The sequence below is a fragment of the Lagenorhynchus albirostris genome, chromosome 13, assembly GCF_949774975.1.
Source record: "Lagenorhynchus albirostris chromosome 13, mLagAlb1.1, whole genome shotgun sequence".
Taxonomy (NCBI): Eukaryota; Metazoa; Chordata; class Mammalia; order Artiodactyla; family Delphinidae; genus Lagenorhynchus; species Lagenorhynchus albirostris.
In genome coordinates this window covers 75,152,328-75,170,700 of record NC_083107.1, presented here as the reverse complement: position 1 = coordinate 75,170,700, position 18,373 = coordinate 75,152,328, and the positions used below count along the sequence as shown (strand labels likewise).

General features: G+C 42.5%; 1 long non-coding RNA gene across 2 annotated transcripts in view; it reads right to left on the bottom strand.

Moving 5' to 3' along the window:
- The window catches only part of LOC132531400 (uncharacterized), a 363,003-nt gene extending 344,630 nt beyond the window's left edge, over positions 1–18,373 (bottom strand). For both annotated transcript variants that reach the window (XR_009544085.1, XR_009544086.1), the window contains exon 1: positions 17,470–18,373. This is a non-coding gene — a long non-coding RNA (uncharacterized LOC132531400). The remainder of the gene's footprint in view (positions 1–17,469) is intronic.

Sequence of the window (18,373 nt, the reverse complement as noted above, 5' to 3'; positions counted from 1 at the left end):
AAACGCCCTTTACATGCTAATGACTCCAGAATATGTATCTCCAGCTTGAACTCCATCCACGCTCGTTCTCCATTTAAACGTCAAATAGGTACATCAAACTTCCCGTGTCCAAACCATGACTTGGAATTTTCACTTGCAAATCTGCTCCTGTCACTCTTCTCTAGCTCAGTAACGGGTAGCTCTCTCTTCCCATTTGCTAAGGATGGAGATGTTCTTAACTTCACTCTTCAGCTCATACCCAATTTCTGATCTGTCAGTGAGTCCTATAGGCTCTGCCTTCAAAACAGAGAGAGAGAATACAAATTCTTCTCATCACCTCTACCACTACCCCCCAGCTAAACGAGATGAGAAGCTATTGGGAGACTCTGAGCAGAGAAACGATGACAAAAGTTAGGTTTAAAAGGACCTCTGGCTGTACTGACAGTGAACTGCAGGAGGTTGATGGCAAAAACGGACTCAATCAAAAGCCCATTTCAGTAATCCAGTCCTTGGATCGCACTATTTTTTGCTGTATCCCCACTACCTAGAACAGTAGCTAGCTAATAATAAGTGCTTAGTGAGTGTTGTTGAATGAAAGAATAAACACAGTACCAGTGGATTCTGGAGGGGCTGGGTCCAAGGTCAGGGTTTGCCATGATAACAAGCAGATTAGTTGAGCTACTTTCTTGGTGCAAAATACACAACAAAGCACCAGCATATGTAACATGCAGTAGATGTTCAACAGTTGCATATCTTACTATCTGGAAGTGGATGGATGGATGAAAGGATAAATTGACTAGCGGGTAGACATTAGGAGGCAGGTTAACTGCTGACTGTTGTGAGAACCGGAGGGAAATGGAAAAAGAGGCCCCAGAGAAAACAATACACCCAGAATCATCACCAGAGTACCCCAGGGAAGGAATGTGAGGGAGACACCTGCCCTTCAAAACTTCCCATTCTCCAAGAAAATGTACTACACCCAGAAGTGTGCTTAAATTTTCAACACTACATGAAATTGACAAGGTACATTATAAAATATTGGTTTTATTTGTTCTGTGACATTGTGAAAATTACAAATATTTTACTGAGCCAAAATTTTTAAATGTCTATTAAAATGCTGTTTTAACCCAGTGGTTAATGAAGCCTCACTTAAACAATCCCCACCCCTCTCAGATTCTGCTAACTACCCAAACTCACCGTTCACATTAACACGTGCACAGCTTTCCATCACACAGTACGCATGTCTTACTAGTATCAGCATTTTCAGCTATGTCACTTTAGGGTGATGGGTTTTTCTTTTTTTTGGTCATATAGGTACCTAAAAGGGATTAAAATGTCTCTTTTTCTCTCCATAGAAATTTCTCAGTGACTTATCCAAAAGCCACTGCTAGTGTGCTTCTCTACCATCTGGGTCTCTTTATTCAGCGTTCCTGGCTCAGAATTCCTGGGAGAGACTACGCAGCATCCACAGTGGCCTGGGGTTGGGAGCCACAGCCATGCCCTAGGCAAGGATGGTTCAGCACTATGGACAGCAATGTGTCTGCCTGTGCCCACACCCCCACCGAAACGACTGTTAAGTCTGCTCTAATGATACCCAGAATGTACCCATAGTACAGCACCGTGTACCCCCCAAAATAGCAATAGCAACAGGTGAGATTTACTGAGTACCTAATATGTGCCACGCATTGTACTAACCTATTTGATTTGTTACTATATTTAGTCCTCTCAAGAACTCGTCAGATAGGTATTATTATTTCCATTTACTAAAGAAGAATCTAAGATTCAGAAGGCTTAGGTAACTTTCCAGATGTCAACAATAGGTCTCCAGAGTGGGTCCTTCATCCCTTTGTTTTACACACACACACACACACACACACACACACACACACACACACACACACACACACACAGAGATTTCCTCCTGAGAGTCTGATGAAGCCCGAGTTTAGTGGGTTATCAGTTCACTTCCTGGTAACAGTCAGTGAGAGGAAGGTCCTACCTCAGAAAAGAAACTATGATAGACGTCAGGTGCCATCCAAGGAGAGCCATCAGTGTACAAGGGAGAAAGAAGGGGCCTCTGCAGACATGTCTTCCCCAGCGGCATCTACAGGTTGCTCACCAGGTCTTTGGGTGTGTAAACCACAAAGATAGGCACATCCATTTGCAACTGCTTGTATGTTTTCATTTTCATGTCTCTGACGTCTACATTTTTTTTCCCGAGCACAGCAGTTTTCTAATCAGTCCCGCATGTCTGTTCTCAACCATGTTACTGAGAGCCAGCCAGACAAGCTGCAGAGTCCTTGGCCACAGAAGCACCTGGCTCCCCAAGGATGTGTGCCTCATTGCCTTAAATCTAGTAAAGGCTCTTTGATCTCCCTGCTTAGACAAGACTGCAGCCAGGCCTTTTTACAGCATCCTTCCAGACCTAGCACTCCCTCTTCTCCCAGAGCCCTTTGACGCTCACTGACACTAAACTCTCTCCCTCTCCTTCCTCATCTCCCATAGCTCTGAGGAGCCATGGGTCCCTCTGGGTCCTCCTCTTGCCTCTATGACACATCTCACCGAGCTGCACTCCCTTTTATCCAGGGATGTGCACGTGACTGTCTAACTAGACTGTATATTTATTGAGAACAAGAACTACCTCTTAAGGAGGCAGCCTTATTCTGGGACTACTTCAACGTTAAGCCTTATTCCTTTGACTTTCTATGGACCTAGGCTCTTATCAGACGATGGATCCTAATTGTGACATATAAAACATGGTCCCCACACTCACAACTTTGAATCTCTCACATTGAGTGCTTCCCCTTACTTTAGAACACTACCTCCCAAAATACTCACCACACACACACACAAGCACATATGTATATGTATGCATGAATGTGTGTCTGTGTGTGTATCTGTCTGTCTGTATAGTACTCTCTCTGCTACTTAATCATTGACTTCCCAAGGGTAGGGGCTATCTAGTTCTTCCCTGAATTTGCAAACTCTGGTACTGTGCACAGAATGTGACTAGGTATTTGAAAGGCAGATTTAAAGGCAGGGCATATGTATTACAGAGCTCAAATATGGAGACAGGAATAACTCTCCCATGAGCTTTACCTGGAAAGAGCCTAACCAGCTACGTCTAACCTGCCTGTGTGGGCTGCTCAAGAGCTGGGAGACAGAACCGCATCTCCAAACCCTCCCCTATTGCTGCCAACAAGGGACCTGGACAGGAAACACCTTTACACCAAATGCCACAAACAACTCGCCCCACAAACTCCCACTGATCCCTTCTGTGTGTCAGATCCTCCAGCTAGGAATAAGAAATTAATGTGGGTTAATTTATAACTGCTTTGAAAAAATACACAAGAAAACTGAATTCATAAAGCAGAAGATTACAAAAAAGGAGAGTAAACTGTGTTTGCTGAATGCCCACAGTGGATGAGGTTTATTGTACATACTATCTCATATAAGCATCACAACCAACCTGAGAGACAGACGTCACTTTCTCCCTCTCAGGGGGCTCTAGAAAGACCTGAGCCCTGCTCTGTGGTCCCGACATGCGTGCTGCAGACCTATAACCCTCGTGGGATGCAATCCTGTGGGTTGATCATGCAAGCATCTCCTCTCCACTCACTATCTGTTTCCACTTTGTCTACAGTTCACTAGAGATGGCAAGCCAGTTTGAGCACATAATACAGTATAGTCTAGTAATGTTTCTTTATCATAGAAAAACAGTAAAGATTTCCTGCTGTAATATTAAATGCTACTTAAAGGAATACAGATGCTGAACCTGAGCAGATTAGCTAAATTATAGTATAAACTCCAACTCTCAGAGTTGTATCCCCAAGGCAAAGTAAAATGTCCGGTAGTGGTTACCCCATTCCTCAACAAAAAACAGCTTTTTAAAATGTGATGCATATAAAATATTACATTTCTTAAACTGTGTTAGCTTTGGGCGGGTTGCATGTTTTCTACTGGAGTTAATACCACATACTGAGGTGTAGGAATTTAAGACAGGCATCTAATAATACAGTGGGCCACTTAGGCAAAACAAAATGTAAGACCAGCAATGCACTCTACACAATGTGACTGCTGTCGCATCGCTTTTGGTCCTCACTGATTCTTCCTTTGCAGCGTGGAATCCTTCACCTCTGGCCACAGCTCTGAGCAACTGGGGTGGAGAAGCATATGTTGAATGAGTAGATGAACTTGGTGCATGTCTCCCAAACCTTGCTCTTTGGGAGGCCCTGCCACTGCCCTCAAGACAACACTGTATTCCAGCTTTGTGTTTCAATCCTAGATCCGGAAAAGGTGTGCTTTCCGAGGATCCAAACTTCCACCTTCCCCCAGATTATTCAGTGTGCCCACACCACGTGCACTGAAGTTCCCAAAGAGTCAAGACTCAGACCCACCTCCCACTGTGTGTGATCTCTCTATAAATAGCTGACACTTACTGAAAATTATGATGTGCCTGGCACTGGGATAAACTCATTACATGAATGATTTTCTTCACAACTTAATTAGGCATATAACTGTTTTTACCCCCACTTTCCAAATAATGAAACTGACGCAATTCTAGAAGACAAACTCCTCAAGCATTTTATCTTATGTTGCTATAATTCCAGGGCCTAGAATACAGCCTGGCATATAAGTGCTCAAGAAATAAATGTTAAAAGAGTGATAGCATCAGCACAGTGGAATAAGAGTTTTCTACCACCTTCCTCTCAAAGAATTCTATTTAGATCATCACCTACAGATGAGGGTGCCTTTGTGGAAGCCCAGAAGTCTAGTAGAGAAGTTCTACCACGTGGCTGGAGGAAAAAAATATTCCAAGATTGGATGCAATCAAGAGGGTAAGAGGATCAGTTTCATTTTACCTACATCACCCCTCCCCAAGACAGCACAGCTCAGTGCCAAGAGAGACCTCCTCAGCCTGTGATTCTTCTGATGAGGGAAAATGGGAACATGTGAGTGAGCACCCAGCTTCCCCGGCTATGCGCAACACCACCAAAGACACCCAATTCTTTCCCACCCCACCCAGAATACTGAGGTGTGCTGCATGACTGGGGAGTGGGCTTGGAGAACAGCAGCTAGGGGTCTTGGGCGGCATTAAGAGAACATGGATCTTGGGCTTCCCTGGTGGCGCAGTGGTTGAGAGTCTGCCTGCCAATGCAGGGGACACGGGTTCATGCCCCGGTCCGGGAAGATCCCACGTGCTGTGGAGCGGCTGGGCCCGTGAGCCATGGCCGCTAGGCCTGCACGTCCGGTGCCTGTGCTCCGCAACGGGAGAGGCCACGGCAGTGAGAGGCCCGCGTACGGGAAAAAAATAAATAAATAAATAACGTGGATCCTATGAACTGTGTTGTACATTCCATCAGGAAGCCCACCAATGAGCCACTGGGCTCACCCACAGATCCCCCCAACTGGTACAGACACCCCCAGTGCTCCACTGCCTCGCCCCACCCTGTGGTCAGCTCCCCCCATGGCAGCAAGAGCAAGCCCTTGCAGAAAGCCAGCCCAAATCTTCACAACTGTGAGGAAACACACAACTGTGAGCACTCAGTAGGGTCCTACGGAAAGCAAAATGGAGCGCGCTAACACCAAGTGTGGCTTTTCAGGATTGAGAGAAGGCGGGCAATCTTCAGAATTCCCCCACCAAGAGGGAACAAGAACTGTGGAACAGGAGTTCCATCAGAAAAGATGGAGAAAAGCTCAGAATTCCTAACACAGATGATATTTAGAGAAACGGAAGGTATTTCTCTCTGAAAGTCAGTTAGTAAAGACTGGAGGAGGTGACTGCTTCTTCAAATATATACAAAACCTCAAGGAAAATTTTAAATTAAGGGAACATGACACCACCAAAGAAACACAATAATTTTCCAGTAACCAACCTCAAAGAAATGAAGATCTGAGATCTGCCCAATAAAAAATATGAAATAGTCATTTTAAGGAAGCTCAGTGACTACAAGAAAACACAGACAGTTCAATGAAATCAGGAAAACAATTAAAAAATGAGAAGTTTATCAGGGAGACAGAAATCATTACCAAAAACAACAACAACACAGAAATTCTGGAGTTGAAGAATACAATGAATGAAATGAAAAATGTAATAGACAGCATCAACGTCAGAGTGGATCAAGTAGAAGAAAGAATCTGTGAGGTAGAAGACAGATTTTTTTACATTATTCAGTAAGAGGAGAACAAAGAAAACAGAATGAAAAGATTGAAGAAAGCCTATATGAACTATAAGATAAAAAATCATGTATTATTAGAGTCCCAGAAGTAGAAGAGAGGGAGAAAGGGGCAAAAGCTTATTTAAAGAAATAATGGCTGAAACTTCCCAACACTGGGGAGAGATTTGGACATCCAAGTTCATGAAGTTCGCACATCTCCAAATAATTTCAACCCTGAAGACCTTCTCTAAGACACATTATAATGAAACTGTCTAAAATCAAAGACAAAGAAAGAATTTTAAAGGAAGCAAGAGAAAAAAATTCTTCACATACAAGGGAACCCCCATAAGGCTAATCAGAGGATTTCTCAGCAGAAATTTTGCATGTCAGGAGAGAGTGAGATGATTGCTAAAATAATTTGTTAATGGACACACGGTATAAAAAGATATAAATCGTGACATCAAAAAGAAAAAAATGTCAGGGATGAAGGGGAGTAACTCATACAACTCAATAGCAGAAAAACAAATAGTCTGATTAAAAATATGGGCAGAGGACCTGAATAGATATTTTTCCAAAGAAGACATACAAATTGTCAACAAGTTCATGAAAAGGCGCTCAACATCACTAATCATCAGAGAAATGCAAATCAAAACCACAATGATATCACCTCACACCTGTTAGAACAACTATTATCAAAAGACAAGAGATAGCAATTGTAGGTTAGGATGTGGAGAAAAGGGAACCCTTGTGCACTGTTAGTGAAAATGTAAATTGGTACAACCACTATGGAAAACAGTAGGAGTTTCCTTGAAAAATTAAAAATAGAACTACCATATGATCCAGCAATCCCACTTCTGGATATGTATCTGAAGGAAATGAAAGTACTATCTTGAAGAGATACCTACACTTCCATGTTCACTGCAACATTATGGACAATAATCAAATATGGAAACAACCAAAGTGATCATCAATGGACAAATGGATAAATAAAATGTCACTTTATATATACATACATTAGATAGATAGATAAAAATGTAAATATACAAATATTATTTAGCCATTAAAAAAAGGAAATCTTGGGACTTCCCCAGTGGTGCAGTGGTTGGGAATCCGCCTGCCAATGCAGGGGACACGGATTCAAGCCCTGGTCTGGGAAGATCCCACATGCCGCGGAGCAACTAAGCCCGTGTGCCACAACTGCTGAGCCTGTGCTCCGTAGCCTGTGAGCCACAACTACTGAGCCCGTGTGCCACGGCTGCTGAGGCCCGTGCACCTAGAGCCCGTGCTCCACAGCAAGAGAGTCCACCACAATGAGAAGCCTGCACACCGCAACGAAGAGTAGCCCCCGCTCACCACAGCTGGAGAAGGCCCGCGTGCAGCAACAAAGACCCAACGCAGCCAAAAATAAATAAATAATCAAATTTATAAATTTTAAAAAAAAAGGAAATCTTGCCATTTGTAAAAACGTAGATGGAACTTTAGAGCATTACGCTAAGTGAAATAAGCAAAGAAATTATACAAAGAAAAGAATACCGTATGATCTCACTTATTTGTGGAATCTAAAAAAGCTGAACTCGTAGAAACAGAGTAGAATGGTTAGGAGCTGGGGGTGGGGGAAGTGGGGAGATGTTGGTCAAAGGTACAAACTTTAGTTCTATGATAAGTTCTGGGGATCTAATGCACAGCATGGTGACTATAGTTAACAATATTGTATTGTATTGTATATTTGACAGATGCTAAAAGAGTAAGTTAAATCTTCTCACCACACACACACAAAAGCTAATTATGTCAGTTGATGGAGGTGTTAACCAATCTTTCTGTAGTAATCATTTTCACAATATATACATGTGTCAAATAATCACATTGCACACCTTAAACTTACAAAATGTTATATTTCAATTTTATCTCAATAAAGCTGGAAAAAAAAAGAAACTGTAAGAAAAAATTGTTGAATGAATGAAGCCAAGGAAAATTAACCTAAGCTTCCAAGGTCACACAGTGTTGAGTCTAGAGAATACTTTTGAAAGTGGGACTTCTGGCATCCCTGTGCTATGCTGGTGCTGACATTCTCTAGGCAGGTCCAAGTTAGTGGTCAGCTTGGTAGCACAGTGTGGGGACAATGCACAAGCCTAGGAAGGACACAGACATGAGTCCCGGTCCCAGTTCTACAGCTTACAAGTGCCACGAGACAAGTCCCTTAACCTTTCTTAGCTTCTCATCTGTAAAATTAAACAGTAATATCTACTTTTCATTGTGTTGGCAGTTATCGTATAATTTCACTACTTAATTTCACTATACCTAAAAAGAAATAGTCATTTCAACTTCACAGGGTGGATGTGAAAATTACAAAAGATAATAAACTGTGAAATCACATTCCAAACTAAAAAGATCTGTGCAAACTTAAGTCAACAGCAAAAGCAAAAGAAAGGTGGAAATACATTTTCCGACATTATACATAGTCACTGCTTCCAGGACCATTTCTCAGAGAAGCCTTAGCTGTATCTGCCCTTTGTCTACAGCACTCAGCTCACTGAACCTCGGGGCTACTAGTCAAAACTTGGGCAAAGGATTTTACAACAGGAAATTTCAGGCATGGCCTTAACCCCAGGATATTGATATCACTATATTCCTATCTGCAGGAATTAGTAGTCAAACCTGGCCCAGCACCACCTGCTAGCATGCTACCCCACAGCCTAGCCAGCTTACCCAATCTTTGCTGAAATAACTACACCTGTGGCATCTGCTTCTGATTCAAGACCTACCACTCTAGGTGTCCATTCAGTTTCCACTAAGCTAGTCACCTAACATTCTATACCAATTGTTAAATGTTGAATTGTATCCACCCCCAAAAATATACTAAAGTCCTAATACCCAAAGCTCAGAATGTGAGCTTTTCTTAAAATGGGATTGTTTGCAGATGTAATTAGTTAAGTTAAAATGAGATTATACTGGGGTAGGGTGGGCCCCTAATCCAATGTGACTGGTGTCCCTCTATGAAGATGTCCACGTGGAGACACAGACTCACAGAAACAATGGCACTGATGGGGGAGGCAGACGCTGCAGTTATGCAGCTACAAAGCAAGGAAACCCAAGGATTGCCGGCTAACTACCAGGGACCAAGAAGAGGCAAGAAGGAATTCTTCTGCAGATTTCAGAGAGACTACAGCTCTACTGACGCCTTGACTTCAGGCTTCTAGCCTCCAGAACTGTGAAACAATAAACTTCTACTGTTTTAAGCCACTCAGTTCATGATACTTTCTTACGGCGATCCTAGAAAACTAATACACCAACTGTACAGCAAAAGACTGCAATAGCCCCACTCTCACACCTGATTCACCAAAAGCAGGATTCCCAAACAAAGCTCCAAAGAGGCAATGTATCTCATTTTTTAATCCAGGAAGCAGTGCTTTGGCAGACGTAACTATGAAATTGTGGCCATATGACTCAGTTTTTTAAAACAGGGAGACTATTAAGTAAATGATAATATTGTGGTAGTAGAGATATATGCCCTGCATAATCCTAGCAATTATCAATATGATGAAGTTGACTCCCCTGATTAGGTCTTGTTATAGGACACAGTCAACCTTGAGACAGAGTATTCCGGTCGGCCTGACCTAATCAGATGGGTCCTTGAAAAGCAAAGCGTTTTCTCAGTTGATCAGAGAAGAAGCCAGAGATTCAAAACACAATACGGAGTCAATGCACCATTGCTGGCTTGCAGATCAAGGGAGCCACATGTCAAAGGAAGACAGGGGCTTCCCTGGTGGCGCAGTGGTTGAGAATCTGCCTGCTAATGCAGGGGACACGGGTTCGAGCCCTGGTCTGGGAGGATCCCACATGCCGCGGAGCAACTAGGCCCGTGAGCCACAACTACTGAGCCTGCGCGTCTGGAGCCTGTGCTCCGCAACAAGAGAGGCCGCGACAGTGAGAGGCCCGCGCACCGTGATGAAGAGTGGCCCCCGCTTGCCGCAACTAGAGAAAGCCCTCGCACAGAAATAAAGACCCAACATGGCAAAAATAAATTAATTAATTAATAAACTCCTACCCCCAGCATCTTCTTAAAAAAAAAAAAAAAGACAGGTGGCCTCCAGCTGCTACGAGCAGTCCCCAGCTAACAACCAGCAAAGACATGAGGACTTCAGCCGTACCATCTCAAAGAACTGAAACCTGATGACAAGAATGAGCTTGTAAGTGATTCTCCCCAGAGCCTCCAGAGGAGAACTTAGCCCAGCTGACACTTTGATTTTGACCTTCTGAGACCTGTGCAGAGACCCCAACTTCTGATCTACAGAACTGTGTGCTAATAAATGGGTATTACTTTAAGTTGCTGAGTGTGTGGTAATTTGTTACACATCAATAGAGAACTGCAAATATATTCACATAAAATATTTCACAGGCGTTTTCATTAAAAGTGGAAGAAAACTGGCAAAAGTTGATGATATAATATTTGTTTTTTTGAAAAAGGAAACCAAATCCAATATACAATATAATTGCAATTTTGATTAATATCTATGCATAGATGAAAAACTTCATGAAGACACAAGATGGCATCAGAGGTAATATCTGGTGAAAGGACTGAATACTTTAAATGTCTCCCTTATACTTTTCTGATCCAATTTTTCCACAATGAGGGTATATTACTTTGACAAGCAAAAATAACATCAGTCATACTTCAATCCCTGCCAAGAACAAAGCATCTGGTTTTGCGGGGCTGCTGAAGTATTTCAGCTGGCTTATCGGTAAGAAGGAAAAGAAATCTCAGATAGCATTCTATGCTAATATTATAAATTAAACTCTGTTGTGGAATGAAAATACAGAGACGCTGAGCAGGCCAGTCTCAGAGGCTGTGAATGAACTTTAGAAAGGCTGGAATACTCGCCTTCACCGCTAATCCTGCTAGTGCACTCACAATCTATTTGACAGGCTGCCCATCACATCCCCTCTGTCAGGGTGAGCACCCTTTGGAGGTGCGGTGACATGGGGATTACTGCGAGGACAGACAGGCCTCCCTCCCCTGCATTCTGACTAGCTTTGTAGACAGGCTGCGTGCCTCGGAGGGCACCGGACAGAGGCTTGTCTTCAGGACGGACCCCTTGGCTCAGAGAGGCCAGAGGGAGACATTCACCAACCCAGAGGGATGAGGGTTTTCTGACAGCCATGTCACTCCTCCCATCTCATCGTGGAGAGACAAAACAAGGCAAGTGGAAGGGAAAATTCACAGGGCTGAGGTTTCTGGATGGTTCCTTCATAGCAGAGCTCCCCACGCCCCCTTCAGAGACCCTACGTGCTAAAAGGAAACTAGAGAAAGCCCTTGCCTCGTGGGATGAGTCACAGCACACCCGTGCCCCTCCTTCCCTCTGGCCGCCAGGCTCCTCAGTGAGCGGTTGACACTCTTACAGCTTCATCTTCATTAAACTGGCAGGATTGCTTTACTTGCCTTCTGAATTTTCAAGGGTTTCTTTTTAAATACCAGGTAAAATGGAAATAATAGGCACAGCCTTCATGCTAGCAGATTACACTTACCTGAGAAAGCACTATAGGGGGCTTCCCTGTGGCGCAGTGGTTGAGAGTCCGCCTGCCGATGCAGGGGACACGGGTTCGTGCCCCAGTCCGGGAAGATGCCACATGCCGCGGAGCGGCTGGGCCCGTGAGCCATGGCCGCTGAGCCTGCGCGTCCGGAGCCTGTGCTCCGCAACGGGAGAGGCCACAGCAGTGAGAGGCCTGCGTACCGCAAAAAAAAAAAAAATTCTATGGACAAATGTATATTTAAAATTATGATCTGAAATCCAGATAAGGGGGTAGGGCAAAAAACAAATCCATGCTCCCAGCCACTATATACATTAGATTTTTTTCTTTTCATAAACAATGTAATAAAACACAGTCTTACTGGATCAAAACTCAAGAGGTTACAACTAATCTAAAAATATCAATTGTTCTTTTTATCCACAGAGACCCTACATACAAACATTTGAGAGCAGGCAAAAGTTTTGTGATTTTATAATAAAGTACCACTCCAGAGCATTTTATGTCAAAACATAGGGTGATAATTTTGCTTTAGGAAGTGTAAAACACCACAATATATTAGAGTGGCAACCCAGGATCATCTTAGAACAATAAATGGAGAAGCAATCCCAGGAAGTGGAAATTTGTGAAGAAATCTGTCACTTAGTGTATACTTCTGTAAGGCCAATATTGGTTCACTTAAGCAACAAGATATCCAAAAAGCCACCGATTACCAGGCAGCAAAGACTGAGTGGGGAGCCTGGACTTCTGTCTTTGCCTGGCTGTAAAAAGGTGCTCCCCCCCTGCCCCACCCGGGTATATCAGAGAAGGCTGAGAGGGAAGCCAAACTTACACATTACCCAGAGGTAACGAGGCCTTCTACCTACCCCCAGCAGAAGCAACAAGAAGGGACTTGGGCCTCGCTCCCCCAAGCCTAGGAGGCATCAGCGGAGGCCTAGCAGGGAGCCTGAAATCCCACCTCCACCAAGTAGTAAGGACCTTCACCCCCACGTGATGGTAGCAAAGCATAACCTCACTCTTCCCGAACCAGTGCAGCAAGTCAGAGGAGACTTGCTGAAATAGATTTTGATAAGATCCAGAGTCTCATGACATAATACCAGAAATTTCAAGGGTACAATTGGAAATTACATGTCAGACCAAGAACCAGGAAAATCTTCACTTGAAAGAGAAAAGATAATCGACAGACATCAACCTCAAGGTGACACAGATGCTGGAATTAGGCAAGAATTTTAAAGCAGCCATCATAAAAATACTTCAGTGGGCAATTATGAACCCCTGAAACAACTGAAAGTCTCAGTAAAATAACAGAATATATGAAGAAAACCCATATGGAAACTTTAGAATTTTTTAAAATATAATCATTGAACGTTTTAAAAACAGCAGAACAGAGGTGACACAGGAAAGAATCAGTGAAGTGGAAGAGATGATAGGAGCTACCTGAGCTGAACAACAGAGAGAAAATAGCTGAAAAAAAGTGAACAGAACCACAAAAAGCTGTGAGATGATAACAAAAGATGTAATATTTGTGTCATTGGAGTCTAAGAAATAGAGGAGAAAGAGAACGGTGTTGAGAAAAGTATCTGGAGAAATTATGGCTGAACATTTTTCAAATATGGAAAAGAAAGAATAACTGAAATTCTTTCAAATATGGAAAAAGCTGTAAACCTGTAGATTTAAAAATCTGGGCAAAACCCCGAATGGATAAACCCAAAGAAATCCATACCATGAACCATCATAATCAAACTTCAGACAATTAAAAAATTAAAGACCAAGAAAATCTCTTGAAAGCAGCAAGAGAGAAATGGCACCTTACATAAAGGGCAGAAATAATTCAACCGACTGCAGGTTTCTCATCAGAACCATGGAAGCTGAGCAGTTCTAGCACAACCTTTTGCAAGTGCTGAAAAGAAAGAAGTGTTAACCCAGAATTCTGTACCTTGCGAAATTATTTTTCAGGAATGAAGGAGAAATTAAAAAATTCTCAGATACAGGAAAAGTAAGAGGATTTTCCACACCAGACCTCCTCTAAAATAATGGCTTTAAAACGTTCTCAAAACAGAATGGAAATGATTTTTTAAAAAAAGGAAACTTGGAACATCAGGAAGAAAGAAAGAACAATGGTAAAAGCAAAAACGTGGCTACATAGGATAAACCTTCCCTCTCCTCTTGAGTTGTCTAAGTTATGCTTGATGGCCGAAGCAAAAAGCATAGCATTGTTTGGCCTGCATCTCAATGTAGATAGAGTAAATATTTAAGACTATTATGACATAAACAGGGAGCCTAAAAGGAGGTGTCTTAGTTAGTTTGGGCTGCTATAACAGAATACCATCGACTTGTTGGCTTAAACAACAGGCTGGAGTTCCAAGATCAAGGAGCCAGCAAATCCAGTGTCTCGTGACAGTTATCTTCCTGTTTTACAGATGGCCGTCTTGTCTTCTTGCTGTGTCATCACACGGTGGAGAAGAGGCAGGAAGGAAGCAAGCTCTCTCATGACTCTTCTTGAAAGGGCACCAATACCATCCATGAGGGCTCTAGCCTCATGACCTAATTACCTCCCAAAGGCCCCATTTCCTAATACCATCTCACTGGGGATTAGGATTTCAACCCAGGGATTTGGGGGTGACACATTCAGTCCATAACAGGGGGTATGGTTTCTACATTCACTCAAAGTGGTAAAATGATGACACCAGTAGATCTTTGTGGTGATGATATAAATCTATATCTTGATTGTGGTGGTGGTTACAGGAATCTACCCATTACTATTGCTATGTCTGTGAAAAAACAGCATAAGAATATACACACATTGTACCAACATTGATTTTTCTGGTTATGATACTGCATTAATCATTACACAAGACATAACCATTGAGAGAAAATGGGTAAAGGATGCATGGAACCTCTCTGTACTATCTTTGCAATACCTGTATATCTATAATTATTTCAAAATAAAAAGGTTTTTTAAAATGGGAAATGGTTCTAGATTAAAAGATGCTACAGACATATATGCAACAAAATCTACTTTGATTGGATTATGATTTTTTTTAATTCAAAAGGTTGGAAAGTTTGGGGAAATTTTAATATAGATGGGATATTTTTGATGATTTTTAGATAAAATTATTGTTAGTTTTCTTCAGTGTGATAGCAATGTTGTGGTTATACAGAATAATGCCTTTATTCCTAAAAGATGTGTGCTGAAGTATTTAGGGATGAAATATAATCAAACTAACTTTCAAATGGTTCAAGGAGAAAGACAGTGAGAAACAAATAAAACATTGTCAACTGTTCACCCTATGAGGAAGGTATGAGGTGCTCCTTGTACTCTTCTTTCAATTATTTGGTATGTTTGTAGATTTTCATTTTTAAGAAGTTGGAGGGATGGATTGATGGATAGATATGTGAAAGAGCAAGTATAGTAAAATGTTAATTGTGAAATTTAGGTGATGAGTAACTGGGTGTTCATTATAAATTTATTTCAATTTCTCTGTATGCCTGGAAATGTTTAACTTAAAATGCTGGGAGGGGGAAGCTGAGGGAACATATCAAAACCCAATGCCCTCCCCCAGCACGCCCAATCCTCCCTGGCCCAGTTAAATACATACTTATCATAATTAAACTAAAACTTATCATTTGTCATGGGAAAAAGCTTGCCTGGCTTCCTGGTTGGAGAAACCCTACCAATGCCTTACACTTTTCCCATAGTGGTAAAGCCCCAGGCAGTGCCATTGTCCACACCATCAAACTGAGAAGTCTCCTCTGAGTATTGCTGATTGTCAAGGAGAGACAAACCTGGACAAGACCAGCCTGGGCTTATAGATAGTCTGGTTTTCCCAGAAGGTACCCCAAATTTAAAGGAGTTACTGCCCCTTATGTGAGCAGCTGAGGAGTAGTGTGAAGCCTATTGGTGGTGGTGAAGACCCAAACGAATTTGGGGTTACATATGTATGTTGAAAATATACTTATATTGGGGGTATATTTACTTTTAGGAGAAATATATATATTAGAACTACAATAAGAAAACAACTCCCATCATGGTGGGAGTTTATAACACATTACGTACCAGAGTTAGGAATTAATAGACAAGAAATGGAAAAATTAAAAAGAATATAGAAGATATGAACCTTATCATTAAAAAAGATGGATTTTATGATATAGATCACTGTAACAGTTGACAAGAACTCTTCAAGCCGTCCCACCCGCCTTAGAGTAACTGCTCAAGTATTTCAGTGTCACCTGAAACTAACACAACATTGTAAATACCCCAATAAAAATTAAAAACAAAAATTTCAGTGTCAGTTGATCTCTCCAAATGACAAGACCATGGAGACTGTTCCTGATAGCGACAGCATCACACCTGCTCTGGTTCTTGGCCTACTGCAGACCTACAGGAGGAGCTGCGTATGCTGTGAGATACTGAAGATATTCTGAACTCTGACTGCACAAAGACGCTCAGCTTCTGATCCAGGTCAATAAGAAGTGAACCAATCTTCCAGGTAAATCTCAGTATTTAAGGCAAGGCTCGTATTCTCTGGAAGCTCATTTTCCCTCTCTGGTCCTTGGAGTGGCAAAGAATCTAGCCATTCCTACCCCATTTCCTCTAGTTTTCTTTCATGTCCCCTGTAAAGTTTCTCATCTCATGCCACCACCTACCTACAGGCTCCAAGTGGTACCCACTGCTGTGAATGACAAAAAGCAATCCATCCCTGCACCTGTCATGACAAAACTCCTTATCTCCCCAGCAAAAGAGTTCAATCAAACCCATCATTAAAAATAAATTAATTATGCTTTATACCTCCCCAGAGATTGCTGAGCTAAATGAGCCAGCTAAGTGTTTGGAAAGGAAAAACAAAACTCTCAGCTGATTCATCCCATCTTTCATCCATCTCAAACCATCCCACTTTTCTGGGTTAGTCCTTCTATATTCTTATTGCTGGAGCTGGAACCAGCACTGGCCAGGAAAAATGGCCAAGAATGGAAGAACAGATGAATGGATGAAGAAGATGTGGCACATATATACAACGGAATACTACTCAGCCATAAAAAAGAAAGAAAAAATGCCATTTGCAGCAACATGGATGCAACTAGAGATTGTCATACTATGTGAAGTAAGTCAGAAAGAGAAAGGCAAATACCATATGATAACAACCATATGTGGAATCTAAAATATGACACAAAACGAACCTATCTATGAAAGAGAAACAGACTCACATATACAGAGAACAGACTTGTGGTTGCCGAGGGGGAGGGGGTTGGGGGAGGGATGGAGTGGGAGGGTGGGGGTAGCAGATGTAAGCTATTATATACAGGATGGATAAACAACAGGGTCCTACTGTATAGCATAGGGAACTAACTATATTCAATATCCTATGACAAACCATAGTGGAAAAGAATATTTTTTAAAATGTATACATATGTATAACTGAATCACTTTGCTGTACAGCAGAAATTAACACAACATTGTAAATCAACTATAGTTCAATTTTTTAAAATGTAAAAAAAAAAAACGGCAGCAGATGCCAGGGCTTAGGCGGCTGGGGGGTAACACAAACATTCCTGCAAATATGTCCACGTGATAATTGTGTGACCAGCTTTTCTGTGGGCTAGGACACTCTACCACAAGTCAGAGGAAGCAGAGATCCAAAGGAGACTACAGAGGGAGGTGTCTGCAGAGTGAAAGACCCCCTGCTACTTATTCAGTGACACCTGCCACATACATAGGCCCCTGCCCTGCCCCACACCTCAGTCTGCCCCCGGGGTGATTTTTTTCTCCCTAAGCATATGCTCAAAGGAGTGGTGTGAATGGGGCACTTACATTTTGTCACCAGACTTCCTCTCTCAACCAAACATAATGATAATCTGTGAACTGATTAATCCATTTGTCTCCATGGAGTTAAAAAAAAAAAGTCTTCTTTCCAGTTTTCCAGAAGGTCTCAAGACCACCAGTCCAGGTCAGATACCCTTCTTCCATCCCACTTCAGGATCCCTGGGCTATGATAAAGTGAAGATGAAGATTCTCCTAGGAATAAGGCAGCTTGGGAGGCAGGTTACTTCAGGAGGCTGAGAGAAGCTTTTCTAATAATACTTTTACACGGTGCTTCCAAAATACCCAAGTTGTTCTGCAACACATTAGGGTCCAGTTTTTAGTTCAAGCAGTTAATAAATGACTGAGAAAACATGTATGACTTTGACCTTTACATTAACTGAATGAGGTAAGTGGGAAGAGTATTATCACCATTATGAGGCTCAGAGAAGTGTAGTTACTTTGCCCAAAGCTTGGGAGCAGCAGGAAAACCTAGAACTGGATCTTCAGGTCTCAAAGGAAACACAGCTTCTAATTCCTCCTGTGCCACTGACATGAGGTTTGATCCCCATGAGATATGAATCTCATGTCCCTTGTGAATTTTTCATCTGAAACACACAAACTGGGCCCAACCATCAGTGTGGCCCTAGAGGTGGCCCCAAAAGCCGGGCTGGACGCGTAGGGTGGGTGACCGAGCCTGCGCTTCTAGGAGCTCCGCCCCGCCGGGGGCTCGAGACCTCTGCCTCAGAGACCCTGCCCGAAAAGGCTGGCTACGCACGGGACTTTCTGATCTAGGGCAGGGTCCGGCCGCACCATCCCTGACAGGTCGAATCCCAGGGATCTCCGTCGGACCACGGCTGCGCTGGATTCGAGACGCCAAAGGAACTCCAAGGGTCTCCAGCCCGCATTAAACCCG